Below are 27,053 nucleotides of genomic sequence, written 5' to 3' on the forward strand. Positions count from 1 at the left end.
GGGGGACCTTGGGGTTTTTTTGTGTGTGTCATCCCCCCCCCAAAAAAAAAAAAAAAAATCTCTAACAGTAAGACTTTTGTGGATACAATCTATTTAGGTAGCCTACTTCAGCCACAGCTCCATTTATCACACAGTTTATAATAAAGACTTGAGCTTCCAGTACTTGTCCTTCTATCCCCCTGCATCCTCCTACTTGTTTCACCCTCTCACCCCTTCAGAGATGCACCAAACTCACTCCGGCAGTGGCTGAGCGTGACCAGATTTACTACCATAGTCCTGATGGTGTCTACAGTGTCTTCACATAATTTGCTATCACATTTCATACAAAAGCAGCTTTGAATTAGCGTAATGGCCATAACAGTTCATTTTCTCCTTACACATTATATTAGTCACTAATTAACACACTGTGACCCCAGCTTTTTCTCTTACAACCAATTCTTTACTCACCCAACTTTTTTTTTTTTTTTTTTCCTCCCCCTGTACACTCCTTAGTTCACTTTGAATTGAAGAACTGAACATCTTGAGAACCAGTCACCTGTGCTAGTTCTTGTTGTGTTTTGGGTATTTGTTCTTGGAGGCAGACAGAGAACAAGCAGTTGTCAAACAGGTCATGGCGAGAGCACAGCGAACACCACACAGAGAGGGGCAAGCACCTACTGATCCCTTCGGCAGGAACCGTGGATTAGACGGAGGTGTAAGGCAGCTCACAGCATGCCAAATAAACCCGGAGGGGTAAATGACAGGGCTCCCGTTAGCATGCGTCACTATTTATTATTTTGCCTTTGGTTATTAAACTTGTGATTACATACTTCTGGTAAGATGCTAGCCTTACGCTACTAAAATTTTAAATTATATCATAAACCTGTAGAAAAAGAACATTTGTCCTCTATTAGTAATGTAGCATACTATAATAAAGTATGCATATGATTCATGTTTACATATATGGTTCATCAGACATTTTAACTGGACTTAAATTAGCAATAGTGATATACTGACACTTCTCGTCTTCAATCACAAGTACACAGAGTCTATATTTTCTTTTTAAAACTCAGGTGCCTAATATTAACTAGGAATAATTAGACTTTGAAGGTCACAGAGCAGCTGATGCAATTTGCATCCATGATCGGGGAATTAATATCCCATAATCAGATAACCAGTACAGATAGACTGCTTTATAACACATACCACCATGCTTATTTTTATTCATTTTAGTATGTCATCATTTAGGTGTTTTAACTAATTCTGTAACATGCAAGGAAATGAATAACGCTACTTAAAGATGGAATAAAAGTTTATTGTCAGAGAAGTTATAGCAGATGATCTTGAAAAAAAAAAAATAAAATTAGAATTACATGGACTTTCCTGCATGAAATGAAGAGGGAAAATATTGCATTCAGATGATCCTGTTCAATAATTTTACATCACCATGCCACAATAAAACTATCATGTTGTTTGCTCCTTCAATAGAAAGTATAACACCTCCCCTACTTCATAGGAAAAAATACTACAATATTAACTGCATTCTAAGGGATTATCATCATAAGGGTGATAGAAGATTTTCTGAGATCTTATAAAACGAAGGAGAAAAGGGTTCCACATTCCGATGGATTTATTTAGAAAATAGTGTTATACGACTCAAGGGCGCACATCTCCTCTGCTCTCTGCAGATGCTTTAGCAAACCAAATCATGGGTTTACAATAAAATTATGGCTATTCATTACTACTATCATTTTAAGTGCAGTTGTAATGGCATAGATATTAGTGGCACTTCATACAGTTGTGACTACTGAAAGGTGCTGGGTTCTTATTTTTCCAGTTCCACGCAAGCGGCAAGAGTGTACACAGCATTCCTAGTTCCCTGGTACTATTCTGAGTATGTAAAATTGTGCACATGCTCACATCTCCGTGTGATCAGGACATAATAAATCTGATCGCTAAGTTAATGTCTTCCCACAAAGCCAGATTTTTGGAACAGGAAGACAAATGGACATTTTAAAAAATTCCTCATATATAGAGAGAGGCTTAAGCATGTACAGAACATTAAGATGCAATGGTCTTAAAACTGAACAGTGTAAATAAATATTAGCTGCTTGACCTTTTTAACTGACAAATATTTTTCCTAATTTAAAAATACACAGACACATTCCCCTTTCCAAGCTGAGTCCTCCACAAAATGCTAGTTTTAAAGGTAGTATAGTTTTTAATGGTTCGGTAACGATATACAACACCATGAAAACAGGGGTTTATGATGGCCTTTAGCTACAGCAATGTGAATGGCGCCTCTACGATTTTATTTCGGTTAAAAAAAAAAAAAACAAAAAACTTGCTCAAGTGATGTAGTAGACCTTCCCATCAAATTTCCTTTCCTGCTTCACAGAACTGCACATGTATTGTTTTTTATATGCCAATGCGTTCGTTGGTGATAAAATGCTGCCAAAGGCCGTCTTTGATGGATGCTAATAAATTCAAATGCCTCATATTACACTGCACATTTTTTTCTTAAGGAGAGGAGGGAAACATACAAATTCATTGTAATTCATACTATCTATTTGACCCTGTAAGTATGAGTCATAGCATCAAAAAAACACAATTCCAGCTAGTTATCCTTTTTATTTCTGATACTACCAAACATATTTAACACACAGAGTTCTTCCCACAAAATAAAGAACAACACATTTATGCTTGTTAAGCTATGAAACATTAATAAAAAAATAAAAATTAAATTATTTTGCTTCAGATTCCCCCTTTTCTGGGAAAAAAAAACAAAAAAAAAAAGCCATTTGCATCGTCAAAGTTGTCTGAGGGCTTGGGTAAAAGAGAGTAACCCCCAAGAGTCTGAATTCAGGGTGTATCTGCTGTTGTCTGGAAATGGGGTGAAGGAGGATTACCAAGATGTTCAGGATGTCAGATTTGCATTGGACCTTTGGAGGGAGTGGTCAGTTTGAAGGTAGGGACACGTGTCTCACTTCATCCCTGCCCCTTGCACCTTGGCTATGCCACAATATGAGCTGCGTGATGCTCTGACCCCCATTTTTAAACCATTATGTCACAACTCAATGCTACCTTCTTCACCTTATTTATCTTCACCTTTTACTTTTAACAAAAACTGCAGAAAGTACCTTTACACACAATCTCACCACACCACTTTTCCTACAAATGACTCCATCTCAGTTCTTCAAACTAATTTTCAGAGCAGGGTTTTGTGTTAGTTCTATGCAATATCATTCTCATCTTGCCTCCGAAATGATGTTAGTATTAATGAGATGCTCTGAAGATATATTGGCTCATATACACCTGGTTCTCAAGTGCTGCAAAAAAAAAAAAAAAAAAAAAAAAAAAAAAGGATAGAATATTGTCCATAATCTTATCCAACACTTTTTCTAGACTCACTGTCGATACAGCAGCAATACATGAGCCTGATTCAATTTCTCAGTACATCAGAAATGTTTCACAATTAGATATTTAAAGAATATTAATCAATAGTGTGACATCAGTTTTAATACTTTATTGACTGCCTATATCCTAAATATGAACGAGTATAAATCCAGCCAGAGATCTGTTTCACAATAACCATAATGACCTATGTAAATACAGTCCAGGAGTTGATTTAGACTAGGAAATAAGTATCCGATAAATATGACTTGCTTGCCCCAATTGTCTGCAGATAAAACCCACGCTGACAGAGGGGATTGCTGCAATAGATCTTTTCCTTACACCCCGTGGGGGTCCCCCGGTTATTCACCGATACCACCAAGCACACTGCACCTTTTTAGCTGCTTTTCCGTTATCAATTTGTATCAATATTCACTACGCGTGTTTGCAGTCTCTACCCCCTTCACTTCGGCTGTTTTCTATCTCATATGGCAACTGAACCTGTGCAGAGGTCATTAAGCAGCAAATGTGTTAAATAGCCTTTAGCATACTTTGAGCATAATCTTCTAATTGCTTTTCTCTCCGTAGGTAGATACAAAACGGTTTCCTTAAAAGAAAACAAGAGAAACACAGAAACTTCTCCTGTTTCCTTAATGACTTTTATTGATAGTCTTGTTTTGCTTCCACTTTGGGCCTGAATCCCACAGACTTCCACATCTATGTTGGCATTTTAAAATCACTAATTTATGTCATAGGTTGAATCACATAATAATGGCATTTATAGTTTATCATATTCACATAGCTTTCTGGGTGTGTACCTCGGAGGCAAAAAAAGCAAATTTTTATTAACACATGTTTATACATAATTGACCATTTGGGAAGTAGGAAGGAGAAATGGCTGTGATTTACATAGTTTAAGAAATGTCTTAGAGCACCTCACCCAGTCTGGAGCTCCCACTGTGACAGATGAGCAAATGCCCATGGGAGATGACAGCATGGTATTTATGGTATTTCCTTCTGAGACAATTAAGTAACATATGCCAAGACCATAGGGATTATCTCTGAGCTACACAGTATGTAACTCTATCTGAAGAGAAATATAATATTTTATAAATTTGACAAACCATAAGAAAGAAAAAAATTGATTCACCCATTTTAATAATGCAGTAACTTTTCTCTGACTTAATCAGACATTTCTTGATTTTGATTTTTTTTTTTTTTACAATAAAATGGTGACAAGCTAACATCCCACACACTACTTCAGAGCTGCTGTGTGGGGCCAGGGAAAATCTCATACTCACACACAAAGTACACACTGCTATCCTGTGATTAAACGATTTGACAGCCCACATGGTCTAGAACAGCCCTGATTTTACACCTACAGTGAAGAACAGATCAAACTTAAAAATCCATATATTTCTCTTCATCGAAGGCCTTTGACAAAATCCCCAAAATAAGAGCTAGTATTCTGCCGTTTAGAAAAGCTCACGGACCTGGATCTTCCCTGATTTTTCACCTTGTGCAGCCATTTATTTTTTTGCAAAGTGGTTGCAAAACATGACACTAATGGTTTGCTATTGTTTTATGTGCACTTTATCTTAGCAACTGGCACGGTATAACAATTTATTTATGAATGCACTTATATCCTCAGGTGTTCAACAACTCTATATATTTATGCCAACATTCTGCATTCATGGGAACAGTAGTATACAAATTATAGTAGCACAGTTTCTATATGTATTAACCGTAGGACGATCATTCTACAAATTTATTTTTAGGTTCTTGATTTCATTTTCTTACGAACTTTTCAGACCAATGGATTTTTCTTGTCCTTCAGTAAAGAGAATTAATTCAGAAAAATGTTTAATGGAACGTATCATCCTGCAGAAATGTGTCTTACAAAGCAGTAAAAATGCACATTTGTTCTACATATTCTAAATGGTATCAAGTATCAGGTGAATGACTACAAGTGAAAGTAGATATATGTCATAGCATTTAAGATGTCACAGGGTCCACTTCAGAAAATCTCACAAGTAAATCTGAAATTTCTCATGCTTAAATAATAATAATAATAAAAATGTGGATCGAGACTTCCAATATCCCAAAAGATCATATTGCATATAATCTCCCCACAAATACCAAAAATGCTGGAGATTATTACTTCATAGATGCACACTCTTTTGTTTTTGATATCACTTTTTATGAGTTGAAATTTAAAAAAATCCAGATTTGTGTGGAAGTTGCATCAGTCACCATTTATATCACAGTATGTGCTGTGGACTGTTCTTCTGCAGCCCTTAGTCTAACAGGATATTGGCTCACGGCTCTGAAACAATAATATTGCTTTCCAAAACTTATAATAAAATATTTTGTTATGCATCGTATGTTCAAAGAGTTGATAACCTTTAAACCGTTCCTGCCGAAAGAAAATACGATTCTCCAACAGAGTGGTTTTTTATGATTTCACTCTAACGTTTTGTTCCAATTCACCAACCTGTGCCAAATTCTGACTTGATTTTTTTTTTACTTTATATTTAGTCCAACAGAGTACCATTAACACAAAAACACATACCATGATTTTTACTTCAGAAATTGCCTAATGGAGAGTGGAAAAAAAAAAAAAAACCAAAAAAAACAAACCACTAGCTAAACAAACAAACAATACAAATCTCAGCAGATATATTAATTCCTCCAATAATTGTAAAACTTGGGTCAAGAACATAATAAAGCCATTAATTACAAAATAGCCAAGATGTCAAGGCTACTTTTTTCTTTCAACGGCCATGGGTTGAAAGCTTAAGTTTCCCTACTACAGATATCACACGATAAGAAAGTAATGCTCTAGAGACTACATTACTGAAAGTTATGGATGGACCAGTTTGGCAACTAATAGATCCTTAATGGCTTTCACAAGTAGCCCATAATCTCTAGTAATACCATCTCTAGAGGGTCTTCATGATGTATTATTTAATAATTGTAGTGCTTCTAAATATAGCCTGTATTACACTGATTACTGCACCGTTAAATTTTTTTTGTGAGATTATAATGGAATTTTTGGAGTTGGTTCTATCAACATTGAGAACTTTTTACAGTTGTTAACGTTTCTTATGATGACGTTAACTTTATTTCAAAATACTTGGAGGGTTAATTATTTTGTGAAAAGAGAAATATTTACTTTGAAAGGGAAGTCTGGTCCTTTTATTTTTTTTTTTTACTGCTTTCCACAGGCTGATTGTTGCACTTAAGATGGTGACAAGAAATTGAGGGACACTGAAAGTAGCTGTGGGTCCTACCATAGGTGCATCTTTCATTGCTTTTCAGTTGTCCCTGTGCATCGCTAGAACTAAGGTCACACATCCTCACCTTTATTGTTATCCTTACAAACGTCTCAGACTACTGGGTGATTTTCATGCAAGTTAAATATTCAGAGCACGTAGGCAAAATTGAACCCAGTAGTGGGTTTCTCCTTGATTCACACGGCAACTCAATTAATCTGATTTCACCCTTTGCTCCAAGGTGATCTGCTCTTGCAGGTTCTGATGTCTTTTCCTGGAAGGCTGCAGGCAGCATAGGAAGGCGTTCAGCACAGACCAACGCTTGGTAGAAGCATCAAGCCTCTGTCAAAATAGTCCCTACGGCAGGAATGATCCTCGCAGCCATACCTTCTGTTTCCTCCTCTCCCCCGAGATCAGCAGACGTCAGAGCCTCCCAGACACACGGTTCTCACTCAAGCACCAAATATACGAACAAACATAAACGTGGATCAGCCACAGTTGTGCTTCACCACACCACAGTCTGATGTGCAGTGGTCAGAGTGCAGAAGACCTTGTACACTCCCTTGTTATTGTGGTTAACTTCACTGGAAATGAATATATTCAACTGCAATGACGAACGTCAGTTCATCTATTTTGCATATTATAATCATGCTCTTAAAGTTTAGGTGTGAACAATATTTCCAAAAGGCACGAAACTTGCTCTGTCCATAACCACCCTACCCTCACCACTCAATTCACAACACTAACATATATATGAAAGCAGAATACTTTCCTTTTGAAGAATTTCTCCTCTTCGTGTGAAGACACACACTTTGGCAAAGTAGGAGGACAGGCATCAGTTCTGATAGATACTCTTTTTCCAGATACAAGCCTACGAAATAAAATACAGACAATATATAATACACAGAATATCTTATTTTATTGAAAAAGTTCAGTAGGCTTTTCAGTTTTCTCCTCCCCTACCCCTGCCACCTCGGGAAATTCTCTTTTAACACTTTGTAAACTGCCATGCGTTTACAGGGTGCAAACTGATGAACACTGAAATCACTAGAGCAGTATCCGAAAGTGTAAATACCACCAGACAGTGGTAAACACGCGTGAGCTCAGCTGGCTGCTGCAGGCACCCAACGACAGAAGGGTCAGGTACCAGAACATCTTGCTATGCCTCCCTTTCCATTAATTGTGAAGATGTGGTCTCTGCTTTCAGTCCCGTTGTACTAAGAGCTACACCACAATATTACACGAGAAAGGTCAGAGGACAGCAGCCTCCCAGAGGCTGCACAGCCTAACTCTCCACTCAAGCCACAGATTGTTCATCCTGACCAGGGATGATGTCAAAATATGGCACAAGATTTTATGCTTAAGTCTGCTTTTTTTTCTTTTTTCTTTTTTCTTTTTCCAAGAACAGGAAATTTGAAGTGAGTATTACCGTAGGAAAAAAAAATAAAATAAAAAAAAAAAAAATCACACGTTGCTATTACAGTGGGGGGAGTTTAGGATGAGTGCAATTACATCAATATTATTGTAATTAATGATTACATCATGCTTTAGAAAAGGAGTACAGAAAAGGTTGGTATTAACATGCAAGACACGGCAGAGTGATATCAATACTCATTTTACTGTTCAGATTTTTTTTAAAAAGCTAATAGCTGTCAAAAATACCCATTATAGGCTAGTCTATAATTTGTAGAAGTCAAGTAATACATTTTTTCTGAAGGTATAATGGATGCTCCATGGAGCAATTATTTTAGAAAGACAACTTCATCTCAGCTGTCTCATGCCAGCAGAACTATTTAAGAGCCAGAAATGCATAATTCAACATGGAAGAGCTGTCAGATTTGAGAATACCTTTAAATTATAAAAACTTAGCACCACTAGTCAGTTATAATTATAATGGAAATGTAGTTTTCTGTCGTTTTATCATAGCAAACATCTCTTAAGAAGCAATTTCATGTGTTAAAATATTTTGGCAAAGTGACTTTTGATTCTAAAGGGATACAGATTATCTAGTTTTATACCTGAATATTTTCCTTACAAATTGAACGTAACAGCTTACATTGTACAAGATGGTAAGAGCAAAAGTATTATTAAAACCCCATTGGATATTGTTACTCTGAAACAATGAGCAGCATAACTCACTAGGACAGGTCAAGTTATGCACAAAAATATTATTTTATTACAAAATATGACAAGACAGTTTTTCATCAGACAGTCAATTATTTTATACAGCACGCAGCCAAAATACAGAAGATGGTTCTTCTTTTGGCTTTGACTTCTTTTAGTAACTAGAAAACCAAATTATGAATAGTTAAGTAATCACTTTGATGGGTTTAGATTCAACAAAGCATACTAAAAGTGCTCTTGGAAAATTAACATGATATTTAAATCCTTTTCGTTTTCTTTTTTGTCCCCAGTATTGCAATGCCAGTTCTTTTCTCTTTAGGTAGGACCAGAAAAATAGCTGATGGCTTCACACAGAAACAAGCCTATTGACTTATTGTGAGGTTCTATCAGATACCCAATACGTGGGTTTTGTTAGTTCCCTCCAGGAGCTTAACCTGATCCACACACAAGGGTTGTGGGCCATAGTCCAGGTACCGGGGCTCAATCCACTTTCTCACTTTTCTTCTTGAGACCCACTGTAGGTCCTAGTCCCCTCCTCTCCAGAAGACATCATTAAATCTGGAGTAGTTGCTGGTTGTTTTTAAAATGAATTCTCAAGAATTTCATAAACTGAACTCTGTTTGAGTCAAAAGAAATATTTAGGATTTTATTTTTTTATTATTATTTTCTTTTTTATTATGTTCGCAACTAGTTCATTCTTCAACTCGTTGTACTATTAACGTCATGGAACTGCCTTTCTGAAACTGTTAACAAAGACCTTTGTGTGGCCATTTTTCACTCTAATTATCTTTTTGATGTTGTTGCTGATGATGACCATTACACTTCCCAGATTTCGATTGGCCTTTCTGTTCAGCCCACACATGCAGCGAGCAGAAGAGCATTTTCCCCTCATGGGTAATTAGTTGTGGTCAATTGGTTTTATTTATATATTTGTTAACTAAATGCCCTGATACTGTATGTATTCATGTACATGTTTAATTTTAAACAACTTAAACACCTAAGGCGCTTAGAGTAAAATTTAAGCAGTTTTCGAGGAAAAAATGTTGAATTTTATCATTAAATATAAGCCTTGACAATGAAGTTTCAATGCATTACGTTCTTATAATTACCGTAGCAGTATAGCTTCATCATTATAATACAAGAGGGCAGGAATGATGTCCCTCCTTTTTTTGTTATTTACTCCTTTTCTCCTCCTACAGCGTAAGAAGGCATTACATCAAAAAGATGGAAAGTTACCTTGTCATTCTCATCCTAAAGATACAAACATATTAACAAAGTACTGAGAAACAGAAGATCTGATTCAGAAAATATCAATTTCTTGTTTCTATGGACGCAGCATGATGTAGTATTGCATAACATAATACAAATTAAGGAATGAAATTGGTTTCATTTCATCTGATTTTCTGGCAGACTTTAATGTGTTAAGTATTTACTAAAGAGGCAATTGGAATGCATACAGCATACAGAATTATAATTTATTAACACATCTTCAGTAGTGGCACACATTATTTTTCACAGTCTCACCTGTAAATTTCTGGGTTAAATCAGGTTCTATCCCAATAGCACATTAAGTCTCAAGATAGACAGGAGTGGATTCGACCAACAAATTTCCAGCATACGGTAACACTTACCTTTATTCTACATCTTTTTTCATGTAATGCACAGATGTAACTGCTTAAATGGCGCTTTAAAATTAATGCTATAAATACAAATTTGGGGTTTGCAGGACATCACACCGTAGACTTTTAATGAGTCAACAAAATTGTAAGTTTGCTACTCTACAGTACTCCACATGCAGGCAATTTACTAATAATGAATAATAAATATATTTTAATAGCTCCTCCGTTTGCTCTGCCACATATTTGATTTAAGCGTAACGTGGGACTGCCCCCATCCTCTGTAGACATGGCCGATAAAGGTTATCGAAGGGGCTGCTGCTGGTGAGCCATTGTTTCATAGAAACTACACAGATTTTCTTATAAGTGATGTTTTCATCTAATTTCTAAGTCCACACAGAAGGCACAGTAATAATGCAAAGCTGCAGAAATTATTAAATTTTCCATCACATAATTAAAATTAGCAGTGCTAGTACTCCACATTTGTGTGCCCTACAACATGGGAAATGTTAATATTGCATGATTTGAGACAAGGAACGAAAAACTTCCTAGTTCTTAACGGCAGCAGACAGGGGGAAAAAAAGAAAAAAAAAAAAGTGGAAAATTGGTTTGGTTTAAATGACATTTTTCTAAATCCAGATATCTAGTTCCTGTCCACTTCAGTGGGATTTAAACAGCCCTACAAAAATCTGGTATCGTGTTTGGGCTGGTATCTCTCCATCACAGCACAGTGGAACTCCCCTATAGTCGTGATACCTTGCAATCCACTGGGCAACAGGGCTGTACTCAGTATGCAAAATTATATATTTTAATACATTTTTATTGCAACAGATACTCCTAATGCAGCATTAATATTTTTTTTTCCTCCATTTCACTTGAGAGTGAACATAAAGATGAAGCAAACCAAGGACATATTACCTCCTGGCTTCTTTTGACACAAAGTTTATTTACAGTATGGCCTAAAAGTTTTTAGTCCAGTTTCTCAGTCCAACACTCTTGAATTCGATTAATGGAGACATTCTAGCACTTACGTCAAGTTATGCTGCATATAAATGGGGATAAAAGGATTACCGGGTTATAAATCAATTGAGAGATTCGGGGATATAAATCTCAGGGACACTAGGCTTCAGCGTTAATGGAAATGCAGAATTCCATTGGTTAATCACAATTTAGATTGCTACCAGATACATCACTGAATTTCACAGGGTGTCCTAATAAACCTCCCTAGCATTGCGGGGAGGTGGGAAAAGTAGAAAAAAGCCTTTGAAGGTGGCATAAAAAAAAAAATGTTTCAATATTTCCATGCTAGCCTTGGACTTATACAATAAACCGTGCCAACAATGCTGATGTCTAAGAAACAAGCTACATCATGGTGGTGGTAGAAGTCATTGTTCTTTTTTTTCAATGGACAAAGCACAAAGAATCCTAGAATGCTTTAGGTGGAAGGGACCTTAAAGCTCATCTAGTCCCACCCCCTGCCCCGGGCAGGGCCACCTTCCACCAGCCCAGGTTGCCCAAAGCCCCGTCCAACCTGGCCTTGAACCCTTCCAGGGAGGGGGCAGCCACAGCTTCTCTGGGCAGCCTGTGCCAGGGCCTCACCCCCCTCACAGGGGAGAATTTCTGCCTTAGATCTCAGCTAAATCTCCCCTCTGACAGCTTAAAACGTTACCCCTTGGCCTATCCTTACATCCCTGATGACGAGTCCCTCCCCACTTTCCTGCAGCCCCTTTCAGCCCTGGGGGGCCGCTCTAAGGTCTCCCCGGAGCCTTCTCTTCTCCAGCTGAACCCCCCAACTCTCGCAGCCTGTCCTCACAGGGGGGCTCCAGCCCCCCCAGCATCTCCGTGGCCTCCTCTGGCCCCGCTCCAGCAGGTCCGTGTCCTTCTGCTGTTGGTGCCCCAGAGCTGGACCCAGCCCTGCAGGGGGGTCTCCCAGAGCGGAGCAGAGGGGGAGAATCCCCCCCTGGCCCTGTGCCCACCCTGCTCTGGGTGCAGCCCAGCACACGGGGCCTTTCTGGGCTGTGAGAACCCATTGCCAGATAGATCATCAGTTGAGCTTCTCATCGAAGGAGGCTGTTGTACCTGAATTAGTCTCTTAGAAAAGTGGGCCTCAACTAAAAAAAGCCTATACATGTACAGAAGCGCAGAACTTGCATGACAAAGTCATGGATTTGCTAAGTTTATCAATGTTTCAAGTCCCTTAAGGAACTTCATCTTTGTACAAATATACTTTTTATCATTACACAGAAAAGATTATTTTCCTTCCCTCTGACAAAACCACACAAGATGGAGAGAAGGCTCCCATATGCAAAAAATATAACAGAATAGTTCAGGTACCCTACTTGGTTTTTGTTGAAAAGGAAGGAAGATGGCTAGAGATGAGTCAGTTCGAAAGGCAGAAATCTAAGTTGGTGCCGAGGAACACAGAGAGAGGGAGTAACAGCTGGGAAGTTATCTACACTTCAGCACAACTGGGGAGGGGGCAAGAATTTCATGGGAACACAAATACTCAACTTTCCTCAGGAGTATGATATCTTCTGGCTGTGTTTGACAGAATATATTTTTGCTGAATACTGGAAGAAATAAAAGCCAAGGAGACACTCTGGGAAAGGGAATGTTCGGCTGGTTATGTAAAAATGTAAAGGACAGTTTATACCCAAAGGGTCCTCTATGAGTTTGTAAATACAATATGTAGTTCTTAGAACAAATCAAACACAAACAAGTTAAAAACAACTCAACACATGCACTGATTAGCTGAAGGCTTTTGCAGAGTATGAGATATATTTTAAGCTTATCTGCTGCCTAATTTTATCATGAAAATGACCTAATGCTTAACTAATCATTGTCCTATCTTCTAGATAAAACACGGGAGGAAAAAAAAAATAAAATTAAAGGCTTTCTTTTGTAAGATGTCATATTAGAAACCCCTTGACTGCTGTATTATGTACAAAACATATCCAACAGAGAGGCTCTTGTAGGTTCCCATAAATACTTGCTGAACATCAGGACATTCTATTGGAAATAATGAGAACGCACTGAGAAGCCGTGACCCCGAGTAACTCGAGTGGGGAGGGTGGCATGGAAGATATTAAATCATGCTTTCTTTTGTCATTGCCAATTATATATTCAGGTTCCATGTCAATGTTTAATATATCATCATAGCAATGTATTACAGCTCCAATGTGTTCCATAATCACAGCAACATCACTCTGATGTCATATTAGACACTGGCAAAGAGCCACATTATGAGTAAAAATTGGGGCTTACCAAGAAATGTCTACAATTTTTTTTTTTTTCTTAAGATATGATTAATTTTAAGCCAAACCAAAGAAACAACACATCTGAAGGAGTGGAGGTCATTTCCAACTGTTACTTCATAGTGTACTTTGGCTAAATGCCAAAGAGACCGGAGGGGAGACCCTGTAATAAAATATCTTTTACTAAGTTGAGTTTGGGTTTTTTTTGTTTGTGATTTTTTTTTTTTTTTTTTTTTTTTTTTTTTTTTTTTTTTTTTTTTTAGAGTGAGGCTGACGTTTTAGAAGCCCTTTGGCATTTTCTGATGAGGTATGGGCTTACTGACATTACCACTGTTTCCCTTTTGCTGGACAGCCGAATGTATACAGCAGAGTGCAATACATTTTTAAGTTAAATGGCCAGTGGTTATCTAACGTATCTCCCATGGCATGCACAGATTTCAAAATTCTTTGTTTGGTGCATTTTTATGAAACACCGACTGTTTTAGCTGTTTCTTGGAAAGTTCTTGGAAATCCAGGAATGTTGAAAATGAGGGGACAGAGTCGCACACTATTTGATTTGTTCTGCCACAATAGGAATGAACAATGTGTAAGTGGACACATCTGGATTTCTGGGATCTGTTCCTAAATTAGTTAATGGCATGTTCTGCAAGTTTAGCTAACTCATTTAGGGTATGCTCTCACTTTTCCTGCCTGTAAAATAGATGCATTCCCAAGTTCTCAGAGATGATGCATGCCTTCATTCATTACTGTTTGTAGGAATCATAGGTTGGGCTGGAAGGGACCTTAACCCCCCTGCCTCGGGCAGGGCCACCTTCCCCCAGCCCAGGTTGCCCAAAGCCCCGTCCAACCTGGCTTTGAGCCCTTCCAGGGAGGGGGCAGCCACAGCTTCTCTGGGCAGCCTGTGCCAGGGCCTCAACCCCCCTCACAAGGGAGAATTTCTGCCTTACATCTAATCTAAATATGCCTTCTGTCAGTTTAAAACCATTACCTTCATCCTATCCCTACACCCCCTGACCAAGAGTCCCTCCCCATCTTTCCTGCAGCCCCTTTCAGTACTGGGAGGTCGCTCTAACGTCTCCCCGAAGCCTTCTCTTCTCCAGGCTGAACAACCCCAACTCTCAACGCTCACGGTCCGTTTTCCATCCACCAACACCCCCAAGTCCTTCTCCTTGGGGCTAGTCTCCATCCACTCCACACCCAGCCTGGATTTGTGATTGAGATTTCCCCAACCCATGGGCAGGACCTTGCACTTGGCCTTGTTGAACTCCATCAGGTTCAAACTGGCCCATTTCTCCAGCCTGTCCAGATCCCTCTGGATGGCACATCCCTTCCCTCCAACACGTCTCCCGCACCACCCAGCTCAGTGTTGTTGGTGAACTTGCTGATGGTGCCTCGATCCCACTGTCCACGTCCCCAACAAAGACATTAAACAGCGCCGGCCCCAGCCCCAACCCCTGAGGACACCACTCCTCGCTGCTCTCCACTTGGACATTGAGCCACTGGCCAATTAGATGTACTCAGGTGGAAGATATTATAGCAGAGGAAAGTATTATTTTTTGTAACATGCTCTCTAGTGTAAAGACAAATTCAAGACAGCAGAAATGTATTCAATTTTTTGTAGGAAGAAGGGATAAAGTAATAGTAACTCAGCTATTTTGTTTTGGGGGAAAATCTTTTAAGATTTTCTTTAATTCACCTTAAATCAGAGCTAATTGGATTCATGTTATGTGTAAATAAATATTTTTAATTTATTAAGGTGAATTTGCTTCAAGCACCAAATTTTCAACTAAAGGTGCCTGCCCCCCAAGACGTGGACAGAACATTGTTTTATATGTTCAATTGGGCTGTAATTGCTGTGTCCTGTGATGTTCGGTCATAAGGATTCATCTTGCTGTGGCTCACGATAAATGTGGGAAGTAGTAGTGTTCAGGAGGGTTAAGTCCATGTCCCTGAACTTCTTTTCCCAAATACAAAGAAATCATTGGAAAACTTCAGTTATATACTGAGCAAAAACAGGTTTCAAAAATCAATACACACAGCAGCCCCCTGCCCAAGGAACTGCACGTAAAGCCCGAGATGCCTCTCGTTCATGCCTCAGCAAATTCAGCTTTGAGCCCATGAACAGCACTAACCCTGGCCATCCAAGGTTTCCTTCTGAGATTAAACTTTCTCTGTTGAAAGCATGAGCAATATTTTCTTACACTTCATCCCATAACTTGATCGCAGTCAGTCTCTCACCTGCTTTTCAGACCAGGAAGTATTTTATCTCCAATAAGGTTCCATGTTCCCATCAATCTGAGTACAATAATGGTGGTGTTAGCACTATTTTTTAAAAAATATCTTGCAGAAATGTCGTTTTTATAATATGCCATGTCCAATGTCTCATTTTGTAACAGGAGAACAGTTGTTATTACTTATTTCATAACTTTGAAATCCTCAGAATCCATTACTTAAATATTTCTAATTTCCATTCATTCTACAGAGTCATTTTAGTAAGTAGTGATGAAGTGATTATGAAGGCAAGTTTTACTCAAGTACATAATTCTAAGAGGAAAAACTCACCCTAAGAATACTACTTTGCTTTCTAGCATTTCCCTCTATTGTTATTCCTCCTATAACCACTTATTACGAGTCAGACTCAAAGACCACTGAAGTCAATAGGCACAGTCCATGGCTTTCCCCATCACGTCAAACTGTGCTTGAACATGCAAATAGCCTGTAACAGAACACAGAAAGTGCAAAAAAAAAAAAAAAAAAAAAAGTTGAAAAGGAGCTTATTTTATGTTGTACTGTTAAGACCCAAATGTTTTCTCTAAAGAAAAAAACAAAACACCACAAAAACCCCCACAAAAAAAAAAAAAAAGCATTCTCCTTGAGAGTTTGTTTTTATTATTATCATTATTATTTCAAACGTTTTGCAAAGGGTAGCAGTTGTTTGTCACAAATAATATTAAAATGAAACAATCTGTAACTATAAAAGGTGTCAGATATCTAATTAAGTACCTAATTTAGACTTTGTCCTTTTTTGCTGTATCGATATGTATGTTTTCTGCAGATACACACAAAAAAAACGGCACGCGAAGAGCAAATCAGCATCTAGGTGAGCAAACAAGGGCCACCAGTAGAAGCTCTACTATCCAGTGCTTCTGGATTTATTTTACTGAGAACGTGGCAGAGCTGCAGTGACTTGTGTTAGCACATTACCATCAGCTGAAATATTCCTCTCTGAAACAACGAGGCGGGAACCTCCCACTCCCACCTCAGATCATTCGAAGAAACTCTTAATGTCGGGAGCTTTTCGTAACTGGACGGGTGAAATCAAGCAGCCCTCAATTCCCTACCGAAGGCAGAAGCCAGACCCCGACATGCCTCCACTTTTCAAACACATGCTCAACACAGAGGGTATTCTCCAGGAGACACACAGTGCACAAAAAAAATCCCATTTTCCTAGGAAACACCAATTATTGGTCTTACGGAAAGCTAGGCAGCAGTTCAAAGTAACCTGGCCTGCATATCCTAGTGCATCCCACAGTCAAGTTGAGGTTCAAAAGACCATAGAGGTGGTTCAAAGATCATTTCTATCTGAAAATGCTCTTCCACTCATTAACGTTTACTTACTTGAGGGCTCTTTGTGACCTATTTAATATAAGTGTACAGCAGGGAAGGGTTATTGGTGCTAATGCAGAAAGAATCTGCTTCTTTTAATTATAGAATTTCACAATAATATGTTTTACAGTGTGGTCTAAACCTGATTTCTTGTAGAAAGAAGAATTAAAAAACAAAAAAACAAAAAACAAACCACACAACCAAAACAACCACAAAAACCATATGCTCATAAAAAACTACAAATTAAATGAAAACTACAAATGCATTAAACATTCTACTGAATGAATGGATGGAAGGTGGGGTTGTTCAGATTTTTACTTCTATAATTATTTACTTACATAGAGATATATTTCTGAAATCATGAAGATGAGGAGAAACAGCTTTATATGTATTTGCAAGGATGCAGACTTGCAAAAATGTTTATAACTTTTCATGTATTTTTGCTCTTTGGGAATATGGGTTTTCAGTCTTCCAAGCTTTTTTGGAGGTTTTATTTTTAAAAATAAAAGTTAAAGAAAATGTAGTTATTCTTCTATTTTGTTCCTAAATAAACTTGGTAATACTTATGAGAAAAATGCAAAAAACTTCAGCCCTCAAAACTAAATTGATAGCAGTAATAACAAAAAAAAAAAAGTTTTTAATATTCATCCTCTAAGAAATATGAACTTTCTGAAAAATTTAAAACTTAACCTCACCTGGTGAGGAACTATCAGGATAAGGATTTAAACCTGGCTCTGTACTCTGTGCATCCTCACCAAGATTCATCAATCAATCAATCGTATTTCTTGGCATAAGAAGGAAAGAATCGTCTTGGGAAAGAATCACCTTGCATTTTCATATGAATGTTAAAATTTCAAGACTGGAGACAGGGAAAAGCAGAGCAGCAAAAAGACAAGTAGGTGACCACAAGCCGGTCTCAAAAAACCTCTTCCCTGGAAAATCGTGTATATTTGACATGGAAGTTACTAAGATAAAGTGAACGTGAAATCATCAAGGCACAGTACTTCAAAGAACCGCAATCGGAAGACGAAGCAGATTCTTAAACATGCACCTGTGAAATTAATACTTCATTCCTTTTAGTCTTTTTTCCAACATCTTTAATTGTGACATAACCCGATCTTTGATAGAAAATTTTCAGCAAATTCACTTGATTTCTGCCCTTTGCCGGCTGTGCACCATGACAAAAGCAGCGAAGTTCACTGCAGCCAGATACAATTGCATCTAGGGAAAGAAATTATTTTTATTTCCTTTTTTTTTTTTTTAGTCTTATTACAGTATCTTCATTTTTTATGGGAAAAAGAGCTGTCCATATGTTTGTGTACATCTGTGTGGATGTATGTGTATCAAGTATTAGAAATGTATAGAACAACAAATGCATTTTTGTTACCAGTTTTATATACATACACACATATGCATAAAACGCATATATATTTACGTATTTTTATATACTTTTTTTTAATATATACAAGTGTGTTTCTACCCATGTGTTCATGTATTGGTACATATACGTACACACTCACGCCTATCTCCCCACTGAGCTCCTTTCCTCACCGTGCACCGCAGTGCTGCTTTCAGTGAAAGTTTCAAAGTGTCTGCACATTTATTTCTGGATAAAAGAAGCAGTTTGAGCTCCTGACCACTATTCTCTAACAAATAATTCTTTGTGGCTGTAATTAAGATGGCTCTGAAAGACTGCTGGGATGTCTTAGTGGTCGGAAGAGCACTCCCCCTCCCCTGAAACAAAATCCTTTATCACATTTTTGAATTAATTATAAAAGTTAAAAATTAAATCTTTCTTGTGTCCCCCATAATAATCCTCCCAGATCAGTTTTTGTCCATATTAATGGAGAACACATCCCTAGTAAGATTTAATTTCAAACTTTTATAATTATGGTTAAAATTAAATCTTACTGTGGCTGTATTACACATTAACATGAATGAAAGCCAGCCTAGGAGGATTATCAATGGTACTCCAGCACGATTTATTTTTAACTTTTGCAATTAATTAAAATCTTTGGATAAAGATCTTGTTTTGGGGTGGGGGAGTCCCTATTAAAATGAAGCCCACAAAGAGTTTCTGTTTGGAGCTGGGAAAGAAAAGGCTGGGAGCTCAGAGAGATCATCCAATAAATCACTCCTCCCTGGTGGAGCAATATTTAGTTCTGAGCTTCCTCTGCTCTGGAGAAAATGGTAACAACACCTCAAAACAGCACTTTGTTTCTAAAAACACTCAGCAGTACTCCGCACAAGCACGGATATAACCTTGCACCATCTCATAACGCCACGAGAGATGCACAGTAGTTCTGTATTAACTCCTAGGTTTTAATACCCTTTGGGAGTCTTTAGATTATCTAGCCTGACCTCCCAGATAAATCAGGTCACAGACTTTTCCATGTGAATCCCTATTGTGGAGGGAATTTTCTATTTTGCTTTTTTTTTTCCTGCATGAGTGGAAACTGTTGAGTGCAGCCTCTTGTCGAGCTCACCTTTCCAGAGGGTGCCATGCTGAGGACCCCAAGTGGTAACAGTCCTTTGAGACCAAACTGTGAACCTTTGCTCAGAGGAAAAAGCCTCATCGCACACCTTGCAAGGGAGAGTTCATCCGCTGCCCGAGGGTGAGGCATGTCAGCAGCGGGACAGCACACAGGTTAAACCCCAGAACCCAACACACGGAAGAGTTTCAAAAATCACTTATAATTCCTGCTGTGGGTATCATCCCATTTAAGTTAACTTTTCTCAGGAGAAAAAAAAAAAATAAAAAATTAAAGGTAAAATTATTTTCCTTTGACTTTTTTTAGTTTTTCCCAAGCAGAAAGAAACTCACTTATCCACAACAAGCAGCACAAGGTATCTGAACTTGGCAGCACTTTGCCAGACAAAAAAAACAAGTGAAGCTCTAAGTGTGCTTTGTCTTCAGAAATGCCAAGTCCTCACAGGGCTCAGGCTGGTTTCTCTCGCTGGGCACCCTCAGATAAACTACAGCACCCATGTCAGCTGCCTGCCATGGACCAGGAACTCGGGGGGTTCTTAGAATAATAAGGTTGGAAAAGAACATCGAATCTAATCATAAACCTAACACTGCCAAGTTCACCACTAAACCGCGTCCCTAAGCTCCACGACTTCTGACATCAGTTGAGGATGAGTAGGATTTAAAATAAAAATCATAATACTGTTTTTCTCGGAGAAGTTTCTTCAATCAATGATTTTATTCTTCCATCATCAAACACCCTACACTACTGAAAAGTTACATTAACTTCTCCAAGTTCCCTCTGACAAGCCAACACAGTAATATGGCCTCCGCAGCAGCACCTGGCTTTTATAAAATAGTTTTTGTTTACAATCAGTTATGCTTATATACATTGTTTCCACTATTACATGCATGCTTTTGCAAATGAATAAAGCCTCCTGGAAAGTAATTTTTTTTTTTTCCCTTCAATTGCCAGCCTGCAAATACTATAGCTGTAAGATGTTCTTTATGTACCCACGTAGCTGAAACTGCATCAGTCTCCGCTCACACCCAGACCCAGGTCAGTACTTAGGGCAAGGATGCACCCGAAACACAGAGAGATAAAGGGTTTTCTGAAGGTGTGAGTGTCTTGGAGAAAAATAAGAAGAAAGAGAAGGGAAGCTGATTAAAAAAAAAAAAAACAAAAAAAAAACAAACAAACAAAAAAAACCCCAACAACAACAACAAAAAAAAACCCCAAACAAACAAAAAAAAACCCACCACAAAACTAGGCTCAGTGAGAGAAACAGTTGTAGCCAGGCCCTGAATTAAATCTATGAAAGGGATCACACTTGGCTAGAAACGAAAATTCTGTCTCCTATACGATTCCTTTGGCAATCAGGAAATGGGAACTTGCCCGTTGTTCTTTGTAAATATGAGAGCATTTATATTGCATCAAAAGTATCTGATTTCACTACCATGTTTTTCTTCTAAGACAAATCACAGAGCTCAAAAACTTTGGCTAACCTCATTCTTTCTCTCTGATTTACTTTAAGTTACATGAGAAGAATATCTCACAGTTGAGGATATTTGGGTGCTGCAGTTCTGTGTTTCCCAGAGACTATCACCTGAAATATAAAAATTTTATGAGAAACATGCAAGACAGGGTCTGTTTTTAACACGGGGAGGTGGCCCAGGAGGAGCAGAGAAAACATAAACCTGCAGATCCATCTTGGAAAACCCAACAAGATTGCAAACAAAACATTAATGGCTTTCATATGGTGAGAGGTTGAAGAATCCTCACTAACTTCTGTGTTCCCAAGGAAATAATTACAACTTCCTTTTTGTGTAGTTAATTATCTGTAGGCAATCATTCATCGATCAGCTGAAGTTCCTTTAGAAGAAAAGGTGTAAACATCTCATTATCTATAACTGTTAAACGCAGTATTATTGAATGTTCAAGTGAAGGGAAGCGTATTCATAATATCAATAAATTCATAAATATAAGAATATACATATTCATATATTCTCTTTTTTTTTTTTTTCTTTTCGTTCTCCAAATGAAAGAGTATCTGTATCTGACATTTCCAGGTAGGAATATTGTAGTTAGTCTTTAAATAATTCTGGTCAGTTCTGACACAACAAGGAAAAAAATAATTCTACAAAAAAAGGGGAAAAAACAAAAAAATCCCTTCAGGCATGTTTAGACCACTGAATGAGATGTATTTAATGAGATTTTCTTAAATCTTCTGATTTGCTGATACCTCTCCAAATTATCCAGAGATGGATGTTGAGGCCCTTTGCTAGATTACCTCCTCTGTTTACCCAGAAATAAGTCTCCCCATGACATGCCAGTAGTCTTATCTACTATATTTCACTGGAAGCAGTTACCTCCACCTAAGCAAAGTAAGTATAATTTCAAATGTGAAAATAAACCAGCAAAGAATTCACTCAGAGCTTCTCTTTCCCTCCCTTGCATATTGCCCTGTATACCCCTGAATAACCGAAAGCCATCATTATTTACTTTGGGGAGTCCTGTAAGCCATGTCATCATGAGTGTTGATGAATTTTCTGGGAATGATTTGAAATGTTTCCAGTTAAACTCCAGACTTAACATCTCAAGAAGAAAAAATAATGTTTCTACCACATATTTTATTAAGCCCTTTAGGTCCTTTTACAAGAGAGGAAATACCAATTAACGTATAATTTAGCAGAACAAAATATTATCCCATTTCAACCAGTACCCACTTCCTTGAAGTTTATTCAAGCATTAATAACCATTTAATGCAATTTAACTACACTGAGGTATCCGTTACATTAATATCATATATCCATCAGGAAATTAGAGTTTTTGTCTCTATGAATTTTGTATTACAAGAAAGTCTTTATAATTTTATTCTGCACTTTATGGTGGCTAATTTAAGTTTTAAAATGGTTCAGATAGCTTCCCAGTCTCTCTCTTCTACAGTGTAATATGACTAACAAATTGTTACTGATGTTAAAAGATCATGAACACATCATTTATTAAACAGAGCTGGAGAGATAAGTTTGAAAGAATATTGCATTTCCCACATAACCGCTGTGTTTTCAGGAGCCTATACTCGGCCATGGGAACAACCTCCGTGGATCATGATACTGAGAACCCTGGGCTTCACACGAGTGGAAACAAACTCAGAAAATATACTCAGCACCTTGAAGAACTGATTCTATCAACTTAAAGAAACTCCTTGTATACTCTTCAGTAATCTTTAATATGGACATCGGGCTGTAAGTGTAACGAGAAAAAGATTTCCCTCATCCTACCTGATCTGGGGATCATGGATGAGAAAAGTCTAGCTGAGGTTCAACAATAACCCAAAGCAAAAGAGCAAATCCTTCTAAAATCCTCAAATGTGGGACAAGCACATGTAGTTACAGTTCCTCTGAATTATTCTGAAAGAGGCAGAGTACTTTTGTTTGTTCATCTTTTTAACTTAAAAGGTCTTTTTACATTTTGCCCTTGTCAAAATATCAGCATATCCAGCTACAAAAAAAAAAAAAAAAAAAAAAAAAAAAAAAAAAAAAAATCTTGTTTAAAGATTGGAGTAGTATTTACTGTTTAATTCCACACCACAGATTTTCTCTGAAACTTTGCCCAAATTGCTTAATCTTCCTTTCCCAGTTAAAGAGGAATGAGAGTGCTGGGTTGCTTCTTTTGGGTTTGAGAATTTACAGCTTTTGACTGCCAAATCTTTTTCTTAATAAATATTTGCTACACTGCAAATCTTTATATTGTGAATAGCAAGATAGGTAATAAATCTGCATTCTGGCTGATATTACTTATTAATTATTGAATACCTTCTCTCCCACTTATAAAAACTGCTCCACTCTAATTACAGCATAACTTTTCAGACACATGATTTTTGCTCACCGTATAAGTACTTTTACAGGGAAACTATTGGACAAGAAGAGATGGGTTGGGTGCATCCCAGGGTATTTGCCAGCACTGTCTACATCTGTCTTCCCTTACTGCTACACACCTGGATAGCATCCCGCCAATCAGGTGATTGCAGGCAACTCCTTCAGTAATTACATTTGTCACTGGTAGATAACCAAGCACCAAGGAAATTGTACAGAGAAGTAAAGAGTTACATTATGCCATAACCGTACCTGAGAAGTTCTTTATGTGTTGGTGTGAGGGTCAGTACACCTGGACTAGCTACACCAAAGATAGTACAGGTTCAAGCATGAGGATTGATATGTAGAAATTGTCCCACAACAGGGGGTTTACTGAGAGTCTGGGAAGGAGGGAAGGGTGCAGCATGCTGAGCAGAACCACCCAGATAATGCAGAGATCAAGCTAAAGACTCTCCCTACGGATAACAAAGTGGTGCCACCATGAAGGTTTCCAGACAAGTGCAACTCCACTGAGCAGAGATTATAACCTAGGCTGTTCAAGGGGTGAAGTCTTCTTTATATAGACTTTAAATAAATAAATGGTGCTACAAAATACCCTGCCTTTTATGTCTCATCCAGAAAGATAAGTATAAATAATCCTGCACACCTCTCAATAGTTACCAAACACACAACAGAATAATGCTGCTGCTATTATATTTGCACTGCAGTATTTAGAAATAACGTACGCTGGAAAAACACTCCACTGCACAAGGACTGCTTCTCCCCATTCCTTTTCTCAGCACAATATGTTTTTCTGTGTCAGAAAATTACAGATTCTGAGAAGACGAATTTTCCTGGGGTGCATTACTCAGTCACCTGCACGCTTAAATGAGATGGTAGAGAGTGATAAGAGAGTCTATATTAAATTTCTTTTACTGACAGGATCACTATAGAATAAAAAATATCTGTCACATTGTTGATATGAATCTCCTCCTTGTTGTGCCTTTTGGCATCCGTGGATAATTAAAGAAGCCTGAAACTGCTTTTTCTTCAAGTTCTTTCAATTCTTTAGTTCTTTTTATTTGTCCAGCAGGCTTTGGTCTCGTTAAACTTTGCCTATTGAAGGGAAGGAAAAATAGGCCCAATATAATTTATAATTCCAGAAGTGTTATTTGGCCACAGGGAACTGGCAAAATTCTGTGGTGGGAGATTCAGCAGTAGCAGACAGAGTAGCTTCACAATGCAACCAAGCGTAACACTTCGAGCATTATTTAGATATTATAAATGTGCGCAGTTTAATTTTTTGGTGCACATGAAGCTTCTTTCTGTCGCACTAGTGACAGCTGGGCAGATCACCTTAAGCACTCGTGTGAAAATAGTCCAACGGTACCATTTAATACAGGAAAGCAGCACAGGGCATACACAGAAAGTTTGACGTTGACATTCCCTTTACCTTTATCTGTGTTATAAAATGTTGTCACAATCAAAAAAATATACCATTGGGATATGCACAGAGGGAGAAAAATTGCCACACACTGGAAGAAAATAAGAACTACTGGTTATCTCATGTGTTACAATGATTTGTGCTAGTATAAATTAATAATATTGCTGTATTTAAATAAACACTAGAATTAAATAGTGATTATACCATAAATTCCCACCTAGGTCCCAGTTAATGACCAGTCTTATCAATACAGTTAGCTTGGACCATCTACACTTTACCCCTAAAACAGAAAAAAAAAATAAATTACTAAGCCTCAGCCTGTAACACAAAACAGACACCAGAAATACCATCGGTGTGAGAGGAAATACTAAGCAGCTGCTGGTAGAGTCTACTCTACCTAAAATCCCACTTTTTTCTTTAATGAAATTCAGCAGAATTTTAGCCAATTGCTTAGTCTTGTGAAGTACAAACATGTAGGGTTTGTGATCTCTGTATAAAGGTTTTTTACCTCTTTTCACAAGGGGGGGTGGGGAAAGGAAACAAACATATCCTGAATTCCTCATAAAAAGCTTCATACTGTTTCAATACATCAGTAATCCCACATCATATCACCACACTTAATCACTATAAGTTAATCTTTTTAACATCATTATTAACGCTTCAGACTGCAGCTCATATTTGTTGTATCTACCGGCATGTAATGCAATGCTATAGGTAAAATAGAATTCAGTATGTCTTTTGGGAAAAACGGGTGTTTTCAATATCTTATGCAGTATACAAACTGTATATGGAGTATACAAAATAATGCACTTCTGCAGGAATTTAAAGAAAAAGTCTTGCCTGGAAAAAAAAAAAAAAATTAAAAAAATACTCAAAATATTACTGTGCAGCATGACATCATTTGGGATGTACAATGTATTGCAAGGAAATGCAGCATCATTAGTTCATTTAAACATACTTAAAAAATAAAATGAAGTTGTGCTTTTATTGTCTAAATATTCTACTGAGAAAAATACAGTTAGGAGAGACAGTGCTTTATGACAGAAGTCTAGTTTGGGCATAGTTTAATATGTCACAAACTCTGCAGATTTCAATTGTAATAAAATCCACTCATGAACACCTTCTACTAAAAACTCCATATGCAAGAAAAAAAACAGTCAGTTTATGCAGTTTATAAAAAGGGATATGAATAAAATACGAGGAAAAACCCCACACATCAGAGAAGGAAGTTGAAAAATAGAAGTTTTAAATTCTTTTCTGAATGTATGCAACTATTTAATATGTGTAAATATAGCAACAATATAAAATGATGATTTTCCTTAGCAGACCTGCTGTACAACAAATGACACAAAGACAGGCTTATGAAATTTCAGTCTAAAGCAATTTTTGCCACTAACACAAATTATAAATCATAAGTGCCTTTTGTCAACTGCATTATTCAATAATCTAATTGTATCATGCTAACGAGACTTGGGTTGGGAAATGCGCTGAGGTTCCCATGCCCCAGGTCAGAGGAGACCGAAAACATCTTGAGATTAAGCACATCTGCTGCACGAGTAGGGCAGCTGCATCACTTGGTCAACCCGAAGAGCAGCAGCTACAGAGGCGACCACGCGCTTGACCTCTCAGCTGGAGGCAAAGCGTCGGCCAGTTGATTATTGGGCAAGGAGTAAATCTTGGGCCAACCCTCCTCCCGGCTCCCACCCCGAACTCTTGCCCTGTGCTCTCACCTGACCATAAAACAATTCATACCAACTGGCGTGTAGCTGAACACGTACCTATGTCAATACATAGCGTGTTGCTACAGCAGGTGGAGATCAAGGATAGGATTATTTCAAGATTATCCCCTTTCCACAGCTATCAGGACACCAGAGACGTTGAACACGACAAAACTTCATTTTTAATGGAAACTCCACCTGTACATCTGAAAATATTTTCCTTCTCTAGGCACCATTTTATTTTTTCATGATTTTTCCTCATTCCAGGGAACAGCCAGGGATAACTTCTAAGCCCTCCTTGCTATCTAGAGGACACCCACCC

The sequence above is a fragment of the Athene cunicularia genome, assembly GCF_003259725.1.
Source record: "Athene cunicularia isolate RWA chromosome 7 unlocalized genomic scaffold, athCun1 chr7_part1, whole genome shotgun sequence".
Classification (NCBI taxonomy): Eukaryota; Metazoa; Chordata; class Aves; order Strigiformes; family Strigidae; genus Athene; species Athene cunicularia.